The sequence below is a fragment of the Eumetopias jubatus genome, unplaced genomic scaffold, assembly GCF_037043125.1.
Source record: "Eumetopias jubatus isolate StellerSeaLion01/CBP00866 unplaced genomic scaffold, mEumJub1_p1.0 scaffold_8, whole genome shotgun sequence".
Taxonomy (NCBI): Eukaryota; Metazoa; Chordata; class Mammalia; order Carnivora; family Otariidae; genus Eumetopias; species Eumetopias jubatus.
In genome coordinates, this window is record NW_028274814.1 from 69031562 (window position 1) to 69056410 (window position 24849).

The 24849-nt window shown below is 37.8% G+C and overlaps 1 pseudogene; it reads left to right on the forward strand.

The window, feature by feature from the left end:
* Positions 1–235: 235 nt before the first annotated feature.
* On the forward strand, positions 236–580 carry LOC114216650 (large ribosomal subunit protein eL36 pseudogene; annotated as a pseudogene).
* The last annotated feature ends 24269 nt before the right edge of the window (positions 581–24849 follow it).

The window sequence follows — 24849 nt, forward strand, 5'->3', positions numbered from 1 at the left end:
CCCCGCCCCGCCCCCAGCTCCAGCTGTGTGTGGAGCCTGCTTAAGATTCTGTCTCCCTCTCCCGTCCCCCCAGCCCCTTAAAAAAAAAAAAAAAAAAAAGGAGATTCTGTGACTTTTTTTCGATTTGGTAACACATAAAAGACTAAAACCAGCAGTGATTAGAACTATGAATCTTAAACCTGGCTGACCCTGAAAATCATGAGGACGACTTTTAAAAATATGTGCTCTTGCGGGAGCCATTGAGGAGCAGCCGCCATGGCTCTGCGCTACCCTATGGCCGTGGGCCTTAACAAGGGCCACAAGGAGACTAAGAACGTGAGCAAGCCGAGGCACAGCCGCCGCCGCGGGCGCCTCACCAAGCCCACCTAGTTTGTGCGGGACATGATCCGAGAGGTGTGCGGCTTCGCCTCCAACGAGCGGCGGGCCACCGAGCTGCTCAAGGTCTCCAAGGACAAGCGCGCCCTCAAGTTCATCAAGAAAAGGGTGGGGACACACATCCGAGCCAAGAGGAAGAGAGAGGAGCTGAGCAATGTCCTGGCCGCCATTAGGAAAGCCGCAGCCAAGAAGGACTGAACCCCTTCCCCTCCATGTAATAAAGCCTTTTAGGAAAAAAAATAAATAAAAATAAAAATATGTGCTCTATCCAGCAACCACCCTCAATCAGTTGAATCAGAATAATTCAAGCAGAATTTCTCAGGGTAGACCCCAGGCATCTGTATTTTAAGGCTTCTAGGTGACAGGTACAGAGCGAGATTTAAGGATTACTACCCTCATAATGAGTCCTTGGGGAGCAGAGACTGTGTCTATTCATTGTAACTCCATCACCAGAGGCAGATTAGTCTAGTCTTCTGTGCACACCAAAGCCCTTGTTGGCTGACTCTCCTAGCCCTGAGCCAAGTGATTTTTGTATGAGCACATTTAATGTTAGTCTCTTCCGCTATCTTTTAAATGTATTTTCTTTCATTCTCACCTTGTAATAACCAGAGAAGGTTTTATTTGCACCCCCTCAGTAGCACAGCAAACACCTCCCCTAACAGAGTGAAGAAATGAGAAGGGAGCTGTCAGGCTACAAAGCTGTCAGAACAACAGGATATGCTTCAAGGCCTACAAACCGGAGCCTCGGAGACCACGGGGTTCCGACTGGTGGCAAGGCTCAAATAAAAATGAAAAAAGTCAGGGCGCCTGGGTGGCTCAGTTGTTAAGCGTCTGCCTTTGGCTCAGGTCGTGATCCCAGGGTCCAGGGATCGAGCCCCACATCGGGCTCCCTGCTCAGCGGAAAGCCTGCTTCTCCCTCTCCCACTCCCCCTGCTTGTGTTCCCTCCCTCACTGTGTCCCTCTCTGTCCCCCAAATAAATAAATAAAATCTTCTTAAAAAAATGAAAAATGTCAGAGTACACAGAACAGTAAGAAACAGTACAGAGTATCTAAGGAAGTAAAGAAATCTGGTTTTTACTATTCCATAGTAGCTGAAATTCTATGTGACCACATCCCTGTACCATTAGCGCTAACATGTCATGAACCTTCCTCATACTGAAGGAAGAGCATCAGAGCTACCACCCCCTATACTCTTCCAGAATTCTCTAGGCACCTCGGCCTGAAATCTAGGCCTAAATATGGAACAGTTTCACTATAAATAACATGTAATTATTATAGATAACATTATATACATGGTATAAAATATTATAAATAACATTAAATAAAAAGCACTAGATCCGTTAGCCATATGCAGTAAATGCCGACTCTACAAATAACAGTATGTCACAAAGTAAATTCAAGTATTTATTTTGAGGCATATTCCAGTTCCTGAGTTCTATATTTTTTTCTTACTTGTTAGTTTAGTAGTAGGAACTAAACCAATGTTAGTTTAGTGCTGGAGTATGTACTGCCACTCTTGTCTCTACATGCATGGCAGTATATGCCTGTGTAGCATTTTAACATATTATTTAATATTCCCTGCAATACTATGTGATAAACAGAAACAAATGTAATCATCCTTATTTTATATTGGAGGAATCCATAGTCCAAGACTGTAAAGGGTTAGTACTGGGTTGAAAAACGGGGCAAAACTGTAGCTCAAAGTTAGATGTTCTGATTCCAAGTCTAGTAACTTCCACTACCCTCCCACCCCAAATACCACTGAAGTCATTCTGTATTTTTAAATATTTCTTTAGGAATGTTTGATGTGAGTTGCTGAGAAGGTAAAGTATCTTCTTCATCAGCATCTCCCTTATGGTGTATACATAGCTCCAAGCTCTTAAAATGCCTTAATGTAAGAATAAGTTTTATTAAATATATATATATTTTAATTTTATTTATTTGCCAGAGAGAGAGAGAGAGCACACACAGCAGAGGGAGCGGCCAGCAAAGGGAGAAGCAGGCTCCCCGCTGAGCAGGGAGCCCGATGCAGGACTCAATCCCAGGACCCTGGGACCATGACCTGAGCCAAAGGAAGACACTTACCCCACTGAGCCACCCAGGTGTCCCTATTAAATCTATTTCTATCTTAACCAAATTTTAGATTTGTTTCCCTAGAATAGAATGGCTCTCCTAGAATAGATAGTGTTGACAAAAAGGGAGGCATTTAAGTTCATCCTCATGGCTTAAAAGGCCATACAAGCACAACATTTCTTCACTGGGCCCATGAAACAAGCCCCCTGTGGATTACAAATTGCCTCTTTCACTCATTTATAGTATAGAGCTGGAATAATTTTCCTTGCTCTTATTAGTTTCTGCTACAAACAATTGCAATTTCTGCAGCTTGGAGAGTAAAAGGAAAAAAAAATAAAAAGTCTTATGTAAGGAAGTTTCATCCATTTCCCCTAATTGCATTTGCTTTTCATTTGGCTTCAGGCTCTTGGCCATACACAAATAAAGCGGCTTTGCACAGGAATGGCAAGGACAAGAAAAGTGCGTGTTCAGAAATAGCAGCCTCCTGTCTGAACACAGGACTTTCCACCTGCTTACTGCTCACCAGGTGCTTTTCTGCCTGCTGTCCACTGGACTCGAAATCAATCAGCCCAGAGTGAGAGCAGAAAGTTCATGTCCGCACTGGGGATTTAGAATTCATAGACTTGAAAAATCAGTGAGGTATCAAAAATGTATCTTAGTGTCTCTATGTTCCCCTTCTGGCAAGGTGCTGTCAGAAATTTCATTTGAACAAAATAGGGTCAAAGCTATTAAGCACTGTTTTTCAAGTAAAAGCAAAAAAATGTTTACAAAATAATGGTGAACATTCTACTGTTAATAATAATTATTATAATTTAGTGAGCAATTACTGTGTCCCAGACACTGTGCTAAGAGCTTTACATATGTTATCTCAACTAACCTCCTAGCAATCCTAGGAAATAGGTATGATTGTCCTCATTTTGTGTAGGAGGAAATGTAGGTTAAGTTCACTCATTAGCAGGTCACTGAGCCAGCATTTCAACTCCCCCAGCTGTCAAATTTTGAAGATCCTAAAGCATTGGATTATATTGCCCAATATAATAACAAGGTATATACATGTGATTTATACTAACATATGGTTTATTGATCATTATTTTCAGAGGCAATATTTTGTTTAACATTTGCCAATTTGTATTATTAATTGTTCCAATGGTTGATTTTTTCTAAACCACATTTAAAAAAAAAATCAATTGAAAGAAACTTGAGGTAGATTGAGGCACTTTATGTTGTTTTTTTAATCCCTAAAGGCCTAAAGAAAGTATTTAAATCTCAAACCACATGTGGTGGCTTTGTCATGTGTCAACTTGGCTAGGCTGAACTACATCTCCCAGAATTTCTTTTTCTGTATGTTTGCAGTTAGAGTGGACCACAACTGAGATTCTTAAGAGGTATTTGGAGGGCCAACCAGTTCACACATAGATTAAAACCTTATAACACGAGTATCTCCTACTGGTTCTGCTTCTCTGATTTAACCCTAATGGATACAGTAAAGTTAGATAAACACAATGGGTTGAATTTCTTAAGTTATTTCATTATTTATAAGAACTAGAGCTCTATTAACAGGTTCCATTTCATTTCACCAAAGATGACTCATAGTTGAAACAAAACTTTGGTTAACAAATCCAAATAAATAATAAATCCATAATAAATGGTCAGTATCAGAGAGAGATGATACAAGCCTTTTGTTGAATTAATTATTTTAATTTTCTCATATGCCAATAAGTAGCATCAAAGATTGGGATTATGATTTTTTATAGCATTTAAACTATTTTATCTTGAATAAAATAATTTTAACATTCCTATTTTTCCCTTTCTCTTGAATCAGAAAAAAGATTCAAGAGACAATATAGTGGGGTGGGGAAGAGGAGAATAAAGATATTTTGAATCCATTTTTTGGTATTCAGTTATAAAAAAGGGGATTCTGGCTATTAGTCTATATATTTCTTAATCTGTACTCCCACTGGTTGCTCTCAAAATAGAACATTCATAGTAGGAAAAAGGGCCCAGTGGAGGAGCCATCTCTACCTTGTACCCACAGTCACAAGGCCATGGCCCCTCAGTAAGTCTGTAGATTCTCATCTGGACACCATAAAATCCCTGTAATAATACTTGACACCTATTTTCAAAGGACTTTATTTCTAAAATTGAGCTGTTTTGTGCTAAATTAATTCAGGAGGGCATGAGGGAACACAGGATGCACTAAGGAACTGCCATTGCTATAGCAACTGAAAGGAGAATTATAATTAATTACTTTTAACCCATATGTATATTTTATAGGAACATTTGAAAGGAAGGAAGTAGAACTCAGGAAGCTAAGCAATAGATTGGGAACTACATGTGATTTGAAAGCTTTCTTCCGAACTGTGTTACTAATCTGATAAATACTTCACTGTCACCCTCCTTCTGACCAACAGTGGCGAAATGTCCTGGCCTAATGTGTGGGATTCCTATGGGGAAATACTAATGGGCTGCAAGAGAAAGCTTTCTGCAAACTGAGGTCTCTCACAAAATGCTTCACAGTAAAAATGGGTCTTGTTCTCATACTCTGTAAACTCATCAAGGTCTTGAACTTGATGGCCAAATCTTCTGTGCTGTTTCAAGACATTCTCTTAGAAAAAAAAAAGATCTTATAGACACTGAATCCTAAGTAAATGGAGGACCCACAGCTTGAAACTCTGCTTTCTGCTCCCCTAACAGATACTATCACCCTTGCCCAGTTCTGAGTCCAATCAGAATTTAATAAAACATTTTATTTCACCCTCTAATGACAGAGAAAAGTAGAGGAAAGACCTTATAAATTTACATCAAAACTAGTAGAAGCTAAGTCTTGAATTAACTTATTATGACTCTCTGTGAACTCTCTGAATAAAATTGTGTTGTCTTTCCTAGCCTCAGCCTGCATATATTAGCCTATCCAGAACTGGTATTTCTGATAAGTTATTTGAATTTCAATCATTTGTTCACATCCTCAGGTCAGGTTCTCATTAAAAATTCATTTGAAAGCAACTGGTTATATTGGCAACCTCAATGTATACTTCCAACTTTTAACGAGAAACTAAAAACCAGTGATGACTCTCCTACAGAATACCATTTAGGTCTGTTGGTGAAAAGACAGAAATCTGTTTTCCACAACTTTTGTACAACATACAAATTCAAGTAATTATCATTCTCTCGTATGTAAATGTGTACCAATAAACTCAAAAAGAAATAGTCATTATAACTTATATACCCTGAGCAAACCAATTTTCCCCACTGCATTGTATAAGCTTATTATAGCCAGTTGGGTGAAGATAGCCTTGCCAATGTGTGCAGTAATCATATCTAAGATCAAGAGATTAGAATTATAAAAACTCTGAGCTTTTGTAGCATGATGCTACTTGCTCCCACTGTAGATGTATGTATCTCTCTGCTCTCCAAACACTTGAAGGTTGAATCTCCACTCTAATTTTTGCTCTGATGAGGGCCCACCTACTGGATCCAACCCATAATAATGGCCTGTTTAGCCTTTGGAGAGTGAGAGAGGATCTATATCTAAAAGACAAGTAATGGATCATCAGAGACACTCAGATTCTTCTGTCCCTACCCCCAAAATGTGTGTATGGGTATGCATATTAATAACACAAATTAATTTGATTAAATAGTTTTATGTTGGGTATTCTTTTGTTATGTTCAATAATTATAGAAATAAGTAGTTTGAAAAGGTCATTTCCACTTATTAATGGAAAAAATATAAGATTGCTCACTGGTCTTAGGACCTTACCTTTACCCCACCCCCACAGAGTAAGTCTTATTTCTCAAATTCATCTTTTAATTATTCCCTTCAAATAAGATGCAGTTGTATAGGTTAAAAAAAAATGAAAAATATACATGACTAGTCACCATACCTTAACTAACAATTCAATGATACTAAATGACTTGCCTTCCTAAACTTTATCAGGTTTTCCCTTCCTTCATGCTCAGGCAAATGGCCTAATTTTTGAGGCAAAGCCAATGGTGATCCTTTAATAGAATACCTATATTCTATATTTATACCATGTGCCAATGTCAAGTGAGAACAAAACTGTGTATCTTCAGTTCCACACTTATAAAATGTCCACAGCCAAACTAGAAATGTTCTAATGTCACTTCTCCCTTAACAGTGAGGTCTGGGACAAGCCCGCATCCAACTGGAGAGATCATTAGTCTCAACCTCTTTATCATTTTAAGGATCTAGAAGTGTTTCTTTTGAATTATCTTTCCTTGAGTTTTTCCTTAATATTGAGTAAAAATCTCAAACAGAGGTTAATAGGTCTGTACTTTCTTGGTGGTATTGCCAAAGAAGCTATGAATAGAACGGCCATGTGAGTGAACTATGCTGACATAGAGTCTTCAAGAGACCCAAACAGAAACTATATGGAGAATCTTCACAAAGAATTAAAAAGCTCTATAACTTAAGAGATTCTCTGCCTGTGGTCCTGAGAAGCTTCATTACTTTCAGCTATTTCCCTTGCATATCTTGGGTCACAGGTACCATACGCCATATACGTCACAAATTTGCTGTTCTAATATTCCCAAATACAATGTTTCCTTTTCCTAAAAGACCTCTTTACCCAATATCAACATATTCAAATACTTTGCATCTTTCAAAGGCCAGTTCATATGTGGCTTCCTCTACAGAATCCTATCTTCCTAATCTTCTTTCCCTGCCCCCGCTTTATTGAAGTGTAATTGACAAATAAGATTGTATATATTTAAGGTGTACAATGTGATGATTTGTTATACATATACATTGTGAAATGGTTACTATAATCAAGTTAATTAACACACCCATCAGCTCACATAGTTCGTTCTCTCTCTCTCTCCCCCCTCTGTGTGTGTGTGTGTGTATGTGTGTGGTGAGAACAAGTTAAGATCCTACTCTCATTTCTGCAGTATTGTTTTTTAAAATTTTTATTTAAATTCCAGTTAGTTAACATACAGTGTAATATTAGTTTCAAGTGTACAATATAGTGATTCAACACTTCCATACAATACCCTGTGCTCATCACAGGTGCACTCCTTACTCCCCATCACCTCTTTCACCCATCTCTCTGCCCACGTTCCCTCTGCTAACGCTCAGTTTGTTCTCTTTAGTTAAGAGTCTGTTTTCTGGTTTGCCTCTCTTTTTTTCCCCTTGGCTTGTTTGTTTTGTTTCTTATTCCACATATGAGATCATATGGTATTTGTCTTTCTCTGACTGACTTATTTCACTTAGCACAATACCCTTTAGCTCCATCCATGTTGTTACAAATGGCAAAATTTCACTTTTTAATGTCTGAATAATATTCCATTCTATATATATATATATATAATATATATGTATATATATACTCTCTATATAAATATATACATAAATATATACCTCCTCTTCTTTATCTATTCATCAGTCAATGGACACATGGGCTGTTTCCATAACTTGGCTATTGTAGATAATGCTTCTATAAACATCAGGGTGCTTGTAACACTTTAAACCAGTATTTTTGTATTCTTTGGGTAAATACCTAATAGTCCAATTGCTGGATCACAGGGTAGTTCTATTTTTAAATCTTTGAGGAAACTCCATATTGTTTTCCAGAATAGCTGCACCAGTTTGCATTCCCATCAACAGCACAAGAGGTTTCCCCTTTCTGCACATCCTTGCCAACGCCCATTGTTTCTTGTGTTGTTGACTTTAGCCATTCTGACAGGTGTTAGGTGATACCTCATTGTAGTTTTGATTTGTATTTCCCTGATGATCTGTGATGTTGAGCATCTTTTCATGTGTCTGTTGGTTATTTATACGTTTTCTTTGGAAAAATTCATGTTTTTACCCATTTTTTAATTGGGTTGTTTTTTGGGGTATTGAGTTGTATGAGTTCTTTATAGATTTTGGATACCAAACCTTTTTTCTGAGATGTCATTCACAAATATCTTCTCCCATTCCATAGGTTGCCTTTTAGTTTTGTTGATTGTTTCCTTTGCTGTGCAAAGCTTTTTATTTTGATGAAGTCCCAATACTTTATTCTAGCTTTTGTTTCCCTTGCTTCAGGAGACATATCTAGAAAAAAATTGCTATGGCCAATGTCAAAGATGTTACCGACTCTGTTCTCTTCTAGGATTTTAATGGTTTCTGTTCTCATATTTAGGTCTTTAATCCATCTTGAACTTATTTTTGTGTATGGTGTAAGAAAGTGGTCCAGTTTCATTCTTTTGCACGTGGCTGTCCAGTTTTCCCAACACCATTTGTTGAAGTGATTGTGTTTTTCCCATCAGATATTCTTTCCTGCTTTGTTAAAGATTAACTGGTCATGTAATTGTGGGTTCATTTCTGGGTCTTCTATTCTGTTCTATTGATCTATGTGACTATTTTTGTGCCAACACCATACTGTTTTGATCACTACAGGCTTGTAATATAGCTTGAAGTCTGGAATTGTGATGTCTCCAGCTTTGTTTTTCCTTTTCAAGGCTGCTTTAGCTGTTTGCAGTCTTTTGTGGTTCCACACAAATTTTAGGATTGTTTGTTCTAGTTCTGTGAAAGATGTTAGTATTTTGATAGGGATTGCATTAAATGTGTAGATTTCTTTGGGTAGAATAGACATTTTAACAATATGTGTTCTTCCAATCCATGAGCATGGAATGTTTCTCCATTTTTTTGTGTCATCTTCAATTTCTTTTATCAATGTTTTATGGTTTTCAGTGTACAGGTCTTTCACCTCTTCGTTTAGGTTTATTCCTGGGTATCTTCCTGGTTTGGGTGCAATTGTAAATGAGATTGATTCTTGAATTTCTTTTTTTTCTGCTTCATTACTGGTGTATAGAAATATAATAGATTGCTGTATGTTGATTTTGTAGCCATGAATTTACTGAATTCATTTATAGGTTCTGGCAGTTTTTTGGTGGAGTCTTTTGGATTTTCTATATAGAGTATCGTGTCATCTGCAAATAGTGAAAGTTTGACTTCTTCCTTGTCAATTTGGCTGCCTTTTATTTCTTTTTGTTGTCTGACTGCTGTGGTTAGGATTTCCAGTACTCTGTTCAATAAAAGTGGTGAGAGTGGACATCCCTGTCTTGTTCCTGATCTTATAGAGAAAAATTCTCAGTTTTTCCCCACTGAGGATGATATTAGCTGTGGTTTTGTCATATATGACCTTTATTATGTTGAGGTATGTTCCCTCTAAATCTACTTTGTTGAGGGTTTTTATCATGAATGGATGTTGTACTTTGTCAAAAGCTTTTTCTGCATCTACTGAAATGATCATATGGTTCTTATCCTTTCTTTTATTAATGTGATGTACCATGTTGATTGATTTGTGAATATTGAACCACCCTTGCAAACCAGGAATAAATTCCACTTGATGGTGGAGAATGACTTTTTAAATATATTATTAACTATAGTCATCATGCCATACATTAGATCCCCAGAACATACTCATCTTATAAGTGAAAGTTTGAATCCTTTGACCAAGATCTCCCCCATTCTCTTCCTACTCTTAAAACCTCAACCCCACTGCCAAATTAGGTAGTAATTTCTTCTTCATCTTTACTCCTTTGTTAATCTATAAATTTTCTGTGGCTTTTTCCACTTTATACTCTGACTTCAATTTATTTATGTCAATATTTTACCTTTTTTAGACTCCTCTTTTTAAGGTGGAGGCCATGTTTAGTATGTGATAAATGTATATTTAGGATGGAGCTCACAGAACAGAGTTTTAAAAATCATTTCTACAGAAGTATGTATCTTAATACAGATTTTCAGAAGCCAGCCTTCTTAATGGAAAGGAGTTAATCTCCCATGTTAAGATTTTGGGCAAAAGAAAGGGGAGATCAATAATGAAAAAGACCAGTCTTGTTTTCAACATACATCACAGGCTATGGAACCCTTTCCAAGGTTTACAAAGACATTCTGCTCCTGATCAGTAATTCTGTAGACAGCTACACTAATAGGTCTACCTTCTGCGATAACCTGCTCACTCCCCACCCAGCACAAGACACCCTCTTATATCTAATACTGAAGCATCTTTGAGAAGTTGTTACCAATATCCATGTTTCAAAAACTTATAGCTCTGGTTTCTTTCTATTATTTTATAACAGCTTGGTTAAATTTAGAATTTTGACTGTATGGTTTCAAAGTTCCTGGGCAATCCATAATTTTCAAAAACTAAACAAGTAGTATTTTTAACAACTTTCAGCTCACAGACCCTTTGATTATTTGATAAAAGCCATGGGTCCTGCCTCTTGAAGAATGCAAAATCAATATAGAGTGATGAAGTTCACAAAGGTTCTAAAACTCAGGCATAGACCCAAGGTTACAAATCCTTGGTCATATTCATTGCATAAGCTGAATAAGCCTTGAGTTAGGAATGACTCTAACAGAACCTGATGAATTTTTGTCTCTGGAACACTATATTTCCAGACTTGGATATATAAAAATAAGGTTCCCAATGCCTTAACATTTCTTTGGCTTATATTTTCCTGGGCCGAAACTGAAAATTAAGAGTGATCCAAAATTCATCATTCTTGGACCACCGACACTGTTAACACTAGAGAAATACAAAAATTTATAGGAGCTTTTCAAATAATCCATTATAAAACATGAGATATTTTGGTGAAACCTAGTTGGAAGGCACAACTAACGTTTATTGAGTATCTACTATGGACCCGTTTCCTGTCATTCACTGTGTAATGAAATCCTTATAAAGTATCTTTCCAGTTTTACTAATGACAAAACTGAAGCTCGGGGAGGAAAGGTAACTTGCCCCCAACACACATATAAAAAGTAGAGACCGACACCGGAAACGAACACAGAATTTTCAGTTCACATTCTTCTCCTAAATCATGAAGTTAGTAATTTTTTGTCCTGAACTGTAAGACCAGGGTTTGTTTGTTTGTTTTCATTTATCAACATGATAGGATTTTGGCAATAATAACAATTTACAACTGCTTCCATAAATAAAGTGCCTGTTGCTCATAAAAGTAAAAGAAGAAAAAAAGAATCCCCCCTTTCTAGATAAATGGGCTATAGCAGAGCGTAGAGAAAGGTCAGAAAATGAAGCTTGTCTGGGTGCAACAGCTTAGAGAAAAATAAGATGATGGGATGTAATTATAGATGGAAGTATTTAATGGAGGCAGTAAAGTTAATATCTTTTAGTTATATAAAAAGAAATTGCTCAGAATAGCTGTTTCCTCAATTTTACCACTTTCTAAAGAGGTGTATCAGCAACAGTCCAAATTCTTACAGTGCTCCTGGAATTTGCTCAAAAAAAAACTGTGGTTAGGGCATTACCAATCATTCTTCTAAGATCTACAGATCGTCCTTTCAAGTCTTAAACACAGGGTTGACTCCACCTGAGTCTGTTCAGATTGTGAAATTGATAGAAAATCTAAAAGTCAAAGGTCTCTAATGCCTTCAGATTCAAATACCTCATAAGAACAGAATTTTTTTAAAAAGTTAAAAATCAATCTATTATTTTAAAAGGCAAGAGAAAAAAAAGTGGATTATAGATTTACATTTTAATTCACTTTGACCTACCTATGTTCTAACGGAATCTCAAAATATGAAGGTGAGTATGCCACTTCTACAGACTGTGTCTAGTACAGGCGTGGATAAGTCTACCTTCACTCTTGGCCTGCAGCATGTGATTGTACAAATGACATCACTGCTTCTCTGTATGGAAAATATTAAACCCATATTACAGTTAGCTGATTAAGTTAAAAAATGCATTTAGAAATCTCTCTGGAATTTTGAAATAACAAAGACGGAGTATATCTTGTTCCCACAACTAGGTACCTGCAGTTTTAGGCATCGTTCATTTGTCCTTCAAGTAAGAGATCATGTAAGCAAGGAAGACTATAAAAAGTTCAATGATTATATAAGATAAGAGCATAGAGAGTGACATTTAATCCTTCCATAACTTTGTGAGATATTATGGTTTCCATTTTATGGATGGAACAATCAAGTTTTAGAGGATGTCAGAAACTTGAAGTTATGTGAAAATGGAGAAAATATGGAAGGTACCCATGTAAATTGCCTAGCATAGTGCCTGGCACAGTAGGCAAGTAATAAAGATCATGTGACAAGTAGAGAGAAGATACAAAGGAGGGACGCAGGAAGAAAAGAAGCAAAGTGGGCATAAAATCTTTATTTTCTTATGACATAATTACTTCTAGTAAGAGGTAAGAAGATTCTCATTTCCAGATGCTGACAGATAGCTTATTTATTATTGCATATTAACATATTTTCAAATATTGAAAATAAATAAGAAATGGAATTGCAATAAGAAATATCCAGGGGTGCCTGGGTGGCTCAGTTGGGTAAGTGACCGACTCTTGGTTTCTGCTCATCTCTCGGGGTCATGAGATGGCGCCCCATGTTGGGCTTTGTGCTCATCAGGGAGTCTTCTTGAGATTCTGTCTCTCTCTCTCCCTCTGTCCTTCCTGCCCTGAGCTCACTCACTCTCTCTCTCAAATAAGTAAATCTTAAAAACATCCAGATTTTTGATATACAGTTGTATTCTTACTCAGTTCACTAAAAATAGTAAGTATTAATTAAATATATAGTATGGATTCCTGCCCTCAATGTGTTTGCTAGGAGGGAGAGTAAAGATTTATATACACCATACAAATACTGAATTCTATGGTCAGAAGGTAATCATGTGCCAAAATGCCTGAAACAGATAGAAAGTGCCATAGAGTGGAGATTTAAAAAAGAGAGAGAGAGAAGACTAGAGTAGGCTAGAGTAAGCTGAAAAATGTCATAGAAGAACTGAGAAGTAGAACTTTCCTTAGGTAGATGGGTAGCAAACAGAAACATGTGTAAAGAACAAACAAGAATGAGTAAGATACATGCCAGAGGACAGGGTTGATTGGAGTAGAGAATTTATGCTGGAAATTAGGAGATCGATTTGGACTGGAGGCATGGACATTGAGGTCATGTTTAGAACAGATCTAATAAGGAGAGAGACCATTACAATTCTATTACCTGAGCATATGCAACATGTGTGGGGCCAGCTGTGTGATTGATTCACTGCATTCTGCATGCTTTTGTTGCAAAGGAATACTGCCAACAAGTCACCTTGGGTAACAGCAGATCAGCTTTTGCTGTTAGCTAAGCTGTACTGATGTTGGTTTTATTTCTTCTGAGCCTAATTTTCCTTTAAATTTCTTTTAGTTTTCTGAGATTTAATTTTCATATTTTCTTTTGAAAAGTACTTTTTTTAAAAAGATTTTATTTATTTATTTATTTGAGAGAGAGAGAGAGACAGAGACAGAGACAGAGATAGCAACAGAGAGAGTGCATGAGTGGGGAGGAGAGGGAGAAGCAGTTTCCCCACTGAGCAGGGAGCCCGATGCAGGGTTTATCCCAGGACCCTGGGATCATGACCTGAGCCGAAGGCAGACGCTTAACCTACTGAGCCACCCAGGTGCCCCTAAAGAAGTATTTTCTGACTTTTTTTCAAATGTTTATTTTAGGTTTGCTTTGAAGAAAGCTTTTGGAAATTTGATCATTGTTACTAATCATGTATACCTGAACCTAAGTTAAGTGACTTTCATTTCTTACTCGAGATCTGAATCTTTTCCTTTTGATCTGTTCAACAGCACTCATAGAACTCACATCAGCCAAGATGTTTAATTAAAGCCAAAATTTAATAGACACCAGCCTGGCTAACAAAATATAATTACATTATGAATTTTAACCTTAATAGAACTTCATTAAAAGAAAACATTAAAATATTCTGAGGAGTAAAAAAGAAAGTTGAAAGCTTGCCTTCACTACCTACTTGATCTCAACCCTATCTGGCTTTTCTTACTTCATCTTACATCAAGTTAAATTTTTTATATTAGAATAACTTTTCATTTATTGATTGCTTATGCAGTAGATCCTGTTATATCTTTTCAAAAACCTTCTTTCATGCAATCATCTGAGCAACTCTGTCAATAAGAATTTTTACCTCAGTTGAACAGATGAGAAACTGAAGCTCAGCAAACTTCTAGAACTTTCCCAAGATTTCTCAGTCAGCTGGTTGGGTCAGCTGCTCCAGTTCCAAATCCACAACTCTGTTCAGTGCCCCATGATGCTTCTGTCATAGGAGATTATAGTGTGATTTCAAATTTATTACCAATTAGCTTCGAGTAACTTCTTAATATTATCTTTAAACTGGAAAGGCATTCCCACATTAATAATTTGTCTTTTCTAAAGAAGTAGAAGTAAAAATTACCTTCAAAATAATCCTCCAACATGTTTAGAAAAATTCTTATATGCAAACTGCTGTGGGCCCAATCTATAAATAAATGGTAAATAAGGAGTTGAGGGCTACCAAAGATTAACTGCTCATCAGTTATGCACATTCTCCATTGACTGAGGTCTGTTTGACTCTCATAATTTTGGATGTATTAATTAGAGAGAAAAAAAATTTCCTTGTCAACCAAAAAGTTTATTAGTACTGAGCACAGACTTGGGTACTGAACAAAAAGACATGGCTAATTCTCTTTAGTCTTAAACAAATAATCAGATTCTTTATTCTACCCAAAGTCATTTAATTAGAAAGATGCACTTAACACAGAGGTTAAAGAAATTAGTTCTGAGAAGTAGGAAGAATTAATTTGCTTACCATAAATTAAATTTATTTTCAAGTTGGCACTTCTCAACATAACTGTTTGCTGAGATGGAGGAGTTTTCTTTTCCTCTAATTCAATTTGATAACAATTTGAAAGGTTTGATTGCATTTTGCCATTTGTGTTTGGCCTTCAAAAAGCCTAAATTTCACAGCAGAAAGCAGATTTATTTACACCTCCATTGATTGACATTTCCTGAGTCATCAAACAGACCAGAATCAATTGGAAAATGAAGTTTCCAAATGGGCAAAATTCTTGCCTTTCTTAGGCTTTCTCAAAGCTTGTCACATGGAGTAGGAAAGAACTTAGGTGGGCTCCATGAAGTAATAGAAAAGGCACTGTTCTGTACTGAACACCTGTACTCTGACTCCAGCTTTCCACCCAAGGGCCAGCTGTATGACGTTAAGAAAGCCAGCAAGTGTCTCGAAGGCCTCATTTTCCCATTCAATCAACAAACAGGCTGGACAGGGTTCTCACTGAATTCCCTTCTCCTCTATGACTGGCTACAGTGAGCCACTTACCAGTTGCATGCAGACTTTGGAAATGCCATGCCTTTTAATTCAAAGCTCAAAAGCTGAGTAAGTGGTTTCCACTTTTGCAGCCTGATAAGCTTCCTGGGGGGATTGTCTCTGGATTCACCCTGAAGTTCCCTTTGAAATTCAAGGACTTCTCATGAGACACATACCTCATGACTCAAGATGTGATATTTGCCTAAATTTTTTTCTTAGTAACAAACGTAGGAGGGAGCTATAAAAAGCTGAGTGGGAGAAACAGTCTTAAATTAGCTGCAGTAGTGGTGTTGGTTAGTCACAGGAAACCTAAATGACATGGAAACTTGAAGCAACACTATACATTTGTCAAAACTGGACAGAGCAGCTACACAAGGCTGATTGCTTTCTCACTGTCTGATGTAAACCATAGCCTCAGAAATTGAAAGTGCAGGAGTCAAACTAAAAAAGGACCAGAATTTGGGAAGAAAACAGAAAATGAGTTTATAATTTCTTTTGAGCCAGAAAAAAATATCTATGAGGGGAAAAAAAAGATAAGTAGAAAACTCAAGGATTTCAGACTAAAATACTTAATCAAAGAACTCAGCTCCTACCAATATTCTTTTAAATATTTCTTAACTCTGGCAAGCTTATAATATCAACTAATCAATGATAGAAGAAATCGGGATTAAAGAGACTAAATCTCTTACAGGCATCTATGTTCCGCTTTAGCTAAAATAACTAACAGTTCAACCAGTTTAACCTGCCAGGGGAAGCACCTGTATGAGGTGACCACTTACCTGATAACAGGATTAACAGACTTGTTAGCTGTCAAGTGTTAAGACATGTAAAATCTACTACTACTACTATTTCACATTCAATCGTATTTCAGAACTTCCCAGAAAATGTTTTATGTATTTTCTTATGAGATGAGCACAGGAAGTCTGTGACCAGGCAGTCCTGGTGTCAAGGTCCCTCCCTGCACGTGAGAAGGGGAAGGCCAGTAAGGCTTATGCGACCTCGCCAAATGCCTACAATCAGAGAGAGGAGAGGCGGGACTACAGCTCATGCCCTCTGAGTAGACTCCCAAAAATGACTTAGTGCTTTCCTCCCCTTCACAAAAGACCCTATTACATGCAGCGTCTGATCCCGCAGTGGTGAGCCCAGCGACAATTCTGGTTCAGCGAAAGAATCATAAAAATATATCTTCCAACTACTGAGCAAGGAGACGCCACAAAAATCAACTTCCTAGTAACTGGCCTATAAGAAGTGAAGCAGGGGCTACCCTTGCTGCTTTACTCCCTGAAATTTTCATGAGCCTGGTTTTCCCCTGACCACTTTTGTTGTTCCTAGCAGTGTCTGTATGTCATTGTTGATGTGATCATTTGGGAGGGTTTAGTTTCATGGGGTAAACTCCCCAGTCTAGGTAACAAAATTAAAGGATTGACTGGGACCGCGGGTCTGTGCCCTGCCTGGTCACTGGGGTAGGAGGTGAAAAGATAAGGCCACGGATGTTCCCACACTCCATCACATGCAGCTTATTTCCTAGGAAACTCCCAGGCAAGAAAAGGAAGCAGCTTATTAGAGATGGGCAAATGCTTGCTGTTTAGATGAGAGTCTTCTAATCCTTTCCTTTTCTCCCATTCCTGACTTCAAAACCACTGGCAAGCATTGATTATAAAATGTCACTGGCACTCTCCTAATAATCTATTTGATAATGTCTATTTGGGGCTCCTGCTTTCGAGCACTTTGGGGTAAGTACACAACTAACTTTTTAAAATATCTTACTTAAAATCTACCTTGAGAGGCAAATAAAAAGAGCAAGCTAATTAAGTAGGTCGAGTCTCAACGTGATCTCTAGGCAGGAGTCAAGGGCAGAACTGACACTGAACGGCACGGAAGTTATACTGCACAGGTGATGGATATGTGACTGCTGCCGTGATCTGATTTGGCTGGCTAGTCTGGTAATTCCTGGGATCTGACCAGCAGGACGGCTCCACCACCGCCCGCTGCCAAGATCAGACGGGATCTCTGAGTGCACTTGAATGGAAGCTTAACACACCTCAGCTCACGTTCACAGAGATAACAACTGTACAGTTAGAAGGTCCACCCTTATTATGCATGCAAAACCTACAAGAGAACAAGAAGGAAAAGAGAAAGGCAGGGCCTATTTCGCCAATTTCAGTTGGGTCCATAAGAAAGAGTGGTAAAAAATTTTTAAAAACAGTGCAGCAAGATATTGAAATGAGCATCCACATTTCCCTTTCCTCTGTACTCAAATTCCAGTAAAATTACAATAAGAAAGCTCAGAAAGGAATCTAATCACTAATGGTGCTGAGAAATAGGGGTGCCACATCAGCAAGCTCACGATTTAAAACACTTACATAATGTGGGAAGCAGACGGGATTTTATTCATGAAGAGTTGAGAGAGACATCACCCACATCAGAATGATCTAGTAGGACCAGAGATTTTCCTCTGGCTGGGTTCTTAGTGACTCAACCTCAAGGTAGGCAGCTATAAAATGGAGGAGTGTGATGGGACAGATATCAAAGTATTTATTCAAGAACAGTTCATGCAAAAGTTGCTCAGTTTTAGCTGTCTCTGCTCCATCTTCCTTTCGTGAGTAGCAACAGAGTTTGCACCAGGCCAACACAGAATTACTCTCTAAAGAAATGGAGCTAGCCTCCAGGACAAAAACTCTCAGAACTTTTGGACCATTGCGTGCCACGAAGGGTTATGGGTAGGGCGACAGTATGACTTATCGTTCAAACCAGAACACCGGGACAACGGGGGTAAACTGGGACTGTTGACAAACGCATACATACAGTCACTCTAGCTACGTTTACCTTCAGATACTGATCCTCTCAGTGCCTGGGAAGCCAAGGGGGTCTGAGGTCTCAGCCTGTTGGCCCCAGTGTGTCACCAAATACTGTTGTTTTCTATGTTTGTTATGTCCAAAAATATATATACTGGGATCACTGGTTTGAAGCAAAATCACACACCCATGGCCTCAAAGTGCATTTCCTGTGGCTGTGAAGAGTTTTGAAAAGATCGGCTCAAGATTTAGCCATCAGGAAGTTGCATATAAACATCTGAATTTTTCATTCTTCCTGGAAAGGCAAAAAAAGAGTATCTGTTCGTGCTATCTCCACATTCCATCCTAGAAACAATCTAATGGGGCAAAATTCTGTCCTCGGGAAGCTCCACTTATTTATCTCACCTGTGCATCCCAGAAAGGTCCTTTAAATGCGTTTCTACTGGTAGTAGGCACCTCGGAGGAAATCCCTCCCCAATTCTAAGATGAACAAGCAAATCAACCAGATCCACCTCACCTCCTTTCCACACTGTTCCTAAGTATCATTTTCTTCATGGCACTTCCACCCTCTAAAATTACCCAGCTTATTTATTTGTTTGTATATTGACTATTTCCTCAGTAGAAACTTCTCTCCACAAGAAGAAAGATTATTTTAAAATTTATTTATTTATTTATTTATTTATTTATTTATTTATTTATTTAAGAAAGAGAGCGAGAGAGAGAGAGAGAGAGATCACAAGCAGGGGGAGGGGAGAGGCAGAAGGAGAAGCAGACTCCCCACCAAGCAGGGAGCCCGATGCGGAACTCGATCCCAGGACCCTGGGATCATGATCTGAACCAAAGGCAGACGCTTAATCGACAGGTACCCTGAGAAGAATGATTTTACACTGTTGGTCATCCCTAGATACCTTGCACCTAATACAGAGCCTAATACAGAGGAAACACTTTGTAAATGTATTTTTGTGGCAGGGAAACAATCACTAGACTTGAAATACCAGCAGGAATGGTTAAAATGGTTAAAAGTGCCTCTCTCAGCATAGGGAGACCAGAGATATGGATTAAGGATGGTCTTCTATAGCTATTAATTTTTAAACAAATGCATACAACTTTGATTTTTATTATTGTATGCATATAGTATTTTTATAAAAAAATTGAAAACCAAAGAATGGAAAGAAACTATTCACTGGGTTAAAACAACCATTGTTTCCTAAGCTTGGAATTTTTCTTTAATGTAAAACCCAAAATGTACATTTCTAAGGAAACCAGAGCTTTTACCTAAATCACCTAAGTAATTATTTGTGGACTTGTTTGTTTACAGATTTGGCCTTGACCTCTTCCATCTGGCTACAAAGTAGACCAGTTGCAAGTATGGATTCTGGAGTCAGCCCTGGATTCAAATCCTTGCTCTGCCACCTGTCACTTGTATGTCCTCAGTTCTCTGTTCATTAGTTAGTCCTCAACCATAAAATGAGGTCATATGAAAAGGAATTAACTCTGTATGCCTGGCACATTAAGTGTTCAATAAACAGCAGCTACTCTAATAATTATATATCTTTCTAAGCTTCTATATGTTGCAATAATTTAAATCTCTGAAAGAAGGGATAGTTCATCATCTTTCCTATGACCATTAATTGAGAACCAGTTACATACCAGTAGCTGTAATGAATTCTGGGGAGACAAATAAAAATAAGACAAAAATGTGACTGTGAACCTAAGATGTTTAGATCTACATTTTTCTATGATCTCAGATTTCCAAAGGTGGCAAATAACTAGAGCTGCTCTGAGTACTCACCGGTCACCTTCCTCCACACAACTCTGGAATTCCACTAATATGCAACCCTCCCAATCTCCACTATTTTTTTTTTTTGAACATGTGAATTTTAAGATTAGTCACTGAACACTTTTGCATCAGCATGTAGACATAAATTAATATTAAATTAATATTAAAATATTAGTCCCACATTCTCCTTCTGAGAGATCTTAGGCACTCAAGTAGGATAAGCATAAGGGGAAAAAATCAATAAAGAAGTTGCTGAGAGATTATTGTAAAATGTCCAATGCCAAGAAGAGCAGTTAAAGGAAAAGGTCATCTACAAAATTAGGAGCTTCCTAGAAGTAAATGGTTTCTTGTGCTATACCAAAATAGTCTATAGTCTATAGGCATTAGCTACAGTAAAAGGAAGGAAGGATTAAAAGAAGATGCTAGTTCCATACTCAGCATATTTCTATTCTTTAATAATTTGACTGTCTTTTATAAAATAGAAACAGATGAACTTTAAATCAAGATGTCACACTTCCTGCAACCTCTATAGACAGTGGGGTATAATGATAAAAATAACCAAATTTGAGAGATAAAAGTCATGATTTGGGGTCTCTCCTCTGTCATATGTTTCCAGGGCAAGTCAACTCAACTGCTTCAAGCTTCACTTTCTTCACTTTTAAAATGGGGATAGAAGGACGGCCGGGTGGTTCAGCCAGTCAAGCGTCTGCCTTCGGCTCAGGTCGTGATCCCAGGGTCCTGGGATCGAGCCCCGCATCGGGCTCCCTGCTCAGCGGGGAGTCCGCTTCTCCCTCTGCCCGTAGTTCTCCCTGCTTGTGCTCATGCTCTCTCTCTCTCTGACAAATAAATAAATAAAATCTATAAATAAATAAAAAAAATAAAATGGGGATAATAATGTCTGGTGTCCTTGGGTTATATTTAAAAGACTTTTTTCCCTTTTCCCCAAACTGCCACTTCTACTCAAGAGAGTGTCTCTTGCCATGACACAGTTATATAATTATACATTTACTGAATACCTAGAAGGTGCCAGGATGAATACATAACTTACATAGCCTTTCTATATGTCAGGAACTGTGTTCTAGAGTCTTCACATGTACTAATTCATTTAATATTTACAATAGTTTTCTAAGGCAGATACCATGAATAATCCATTTTACAGGTGAGGAAACTGGGGCCAAGAGATTTAAAAACTTGGCCAATGTCTTACAAATAGTAAGAGACAGAAACAGGATTTACATTTAGAGAGTTGGCTCAAGAGTCAGGCTCCTCAATTAAACTGCCTCTCTCATGTACAGTGCAGTGTCCTTCAGCCAAAAAAATACAAACTCAGTATCTTCTGCATTTCTGACAAACTTGAGCTACCTCCTAATAAGAATGACAGCTACCACTCATTGACCTGTTACATATATAACCCTAGCTAGACACTGGTAGAAATCCTTAATTTTGAGAAGAACTATGTATGACAGAGTTATAACCCTGATTCTAAAGATGAAGAAAGCTGAAGCTTGAATAGTAATATAAATTGACCAAATACAGGTGAGTCACATATAGGACAGCAAACATGCAACAATCAAGGTGTCCATGACCTCAACAAATGCCTAGAATTTGCCTTCTAAGAAAATTCCAAACACTCATGGCAAGCTCATATGAAACAGAATTATGGGAGACTCAAGTTTTCTTGAGCCATATACATACTGAATAATTTGAACAATGAAGAATACAGAGATATTAGCATACAAACTATAAATAACTCAGAAAATCTCACCCCCAGTAGGTGTATGTCCATGTATGATCACATCCTCTTTAAAGCAAAGTTCAAAAGGGACTGGGGAGTATAATTTAATTAAAACTCTAGTTTTAGAGTTTTAGAACCTTAATTTTCCAAGCTCATAGCCTGTAAGCAGAAAAAATACCCCAAACCAAAAATCCTTGGGCTCCAAACTGACATACTGTCAGATTCTTTACTTTTGGTTTTCCAAAGTCTGCATCATGTCCTTAACCATTTTCTTGGTGACCACTGAGTAAAGTGGATCATTTCAAACAATCCCTTTAAGAGTTTTTCCTTTGTGGGGCACTTGGGTGGCTCAGTCCATTAAGCGTCCCACTCAACTCATGATTTCAGCTCAGGTCATGATCTCATGGGTGCTGAGATCAGGCTCTGCGATCAGTGGAGAGTCTGCTTGAGATTCTCCCTCACTCTCCCTCTGCCGCTTCCCCTACTCGCACATGCTCTCTCTCTCCCTCTCAAATACATAAATAAATCTTAAAAAAAAAAAAAGCTTTTCCTTCATGTCACAAAATTCAGCTATTTTGTGAGCCTTCAAGTCATTACACAAATGTGAACTATAGTTCGCTTTTATAATGCTAGGTAATTTTTAAAACTATAAAATTAGTACCAAAGATAATAAGGTTAAAGTTCTCCCTGAACTATGTGTTTTGTGCCTTTTCTCAATTCCCAGTTAAAGAGATATTGAAGGAAGAGGGAAGAACAGCAAAAAATGAATGTCACGGGCAGAGAACTTATACCTTTTTTCATCTATATCTTCTTAGAACATAACAGAAAGAACAGGTAAACAAAACCCTGAAGTGATTAAGATAAAAATCATTAAAATTTCAAATTTCAACTTTTACAAAGTAATGTACTCATTATCTAACAAAAAGATTTCAGGGGCACATGGGTGGCTCAGTCGTTAAGCGTCTGCCTTTGGCTCAGGTCATAATCCCAGGGTCCTGGGATCGAGCCCCGCATCAGGCTCCCTGCTCAGCGGGAAGTCTGCTTCTCCCTCTCCCACTCCCCCTGCTTGTGTTCCCTCTCTTGCTGTGTATTTCTCTGTCAAATAAATAAACAAGATCTTTAAAAAACAAAGGAGATTTCATTCACAGATTTCCTTGGCAGATACATTTTGAATAAATCCTATACTCCTGTAAATTTGTTCTTAGGAAATTTTGCCTTCTGGCTTTTCCATTGCTAGGAAATAGGACTGACTACTAAGAAAAATGGTGTTTAAAATTCCTAGCAGATTGGTTCAATATTATGCTACTCTGCTTCTCAAATTCTCCCTTGGAATAAAAACTTTATGAAAGAGAGGCCATCTGATGCTCTAAGATTCAAAGTCATATGATTCTTTTTTTCTCTTTGGAGAGATCAGTGAATTTCTCTCCACACTCATTACATTCTTCACCGAGGAAGTCAGTGATTTCATAGCAAGCTTTAGGCATAGGAGAGGATTCTTTGAGAATAGTATTCTCCTTTGCAGTTTTAAACTTATTTTAGAAAGCAGAAAAATGTTTTGATACATTTACCTTGGCATTATAGCAGGGAAATAAAGAGGTAACAGAGGACATTAGGTTGGCAATAATGTCTCCAAGGTGGTTGACTCTATCTTATGGGGGAAAAATTTCCTATGGTCATAAGAAATGGAAATTACCCCCTCCCCTCTAATCAGTATCCTGGATCTTAATAGTCTGTAAATAAATGCACAGGCAGTATCAGAGAGCTTGCCTAAGCCGATGGCACACAAGCAGAATGTAATGCAACCACAAACATGAGCCATGTATGTAATTTTAAATTTTCTAGTGCCACACTTTAAAAAGTAAAGCAAAACAAGTAAAGTTAATTTTAGTAATATATTTTAACTCAATATATCCAAAATATTATTTTAACATGCAATTCCTGAAATAAAATTTTATGAACACGTTAGTTATTAATAAAATGCCAATAATGGTTTTATTAATATAATATTAAATTTATGTGTGCTATGTAATATTAAAGATGATATTAATAATACATTAATTATTAATATTACTGCCCTTTTTTTGTCTACATCTCTGAGCATGTCTCAGGTTGATCCCAGCATGTTGCAAATGTTCAGTGGCACATGGAGCTTGTGGCTACCATATTGGGTAGCATAAGACTAGAACTCTGGTTCTCTGAGCTGTGCATTCGAATCAGTGAAAGAAACTTTAAAAATCCTGATGACAGGCTAGTCCCTAGATCAATTAAATCAGAAGCTTTGGGAGTCCCCTGAATGCCCCACCTTATGCCAATCTTTTTCAAAACGAGGAAATCCAACGGATAGCAAGAGTGAAGAGCCAGTGGCCTAGAAAACACCACAGACTGGCATCACTCGACAATCTCCTCAGTGTCAGAATTCTGGCTTGAATATCCTTTCATTTTGTTTCTCCTTTGAAATAAGTATTTGAAAGGGAGTAAGAAAATAGAAATAGCTGACCCTCTAATCGCTTTCTTACTTTTCCAGCAAAACCTGGAATTAGGTTCACCTGAGCCATCGATTTCATCTCCACCACCTCACAGTACCCTTGTGTTTAAACCAAACAAACGTTTACATTGATAATGGTATTAATGTTGGTAAAAGACAGTGTTAACTGGAGTCACTGACTGAAACCTATTCTGGCACAAGTGTGGGAAATAAAACTCTTTTATTATGGAAAATCTCCACCTGTGAATACTGAGAAACAGGTTAGTCTGGCAACACAGCATTTTTTTGTCCAGAATGCTTGTCAAGTGGATTTGTTGCACATCTTGGCCCTGCTCCTCTCTTTCTAACTGAGCGTCTGCCGCCTGCCTGGAATCACTCCCAGCCTCAGATACTCAGCCAAAAGCAGGGGTCTGAGCCAAAGCAGCATTCAGGCTGCAAACCCCAAATGCAGTGCTGGCTTCTGAGAATCTGAGTGGGTCCTGGAGGTCTTA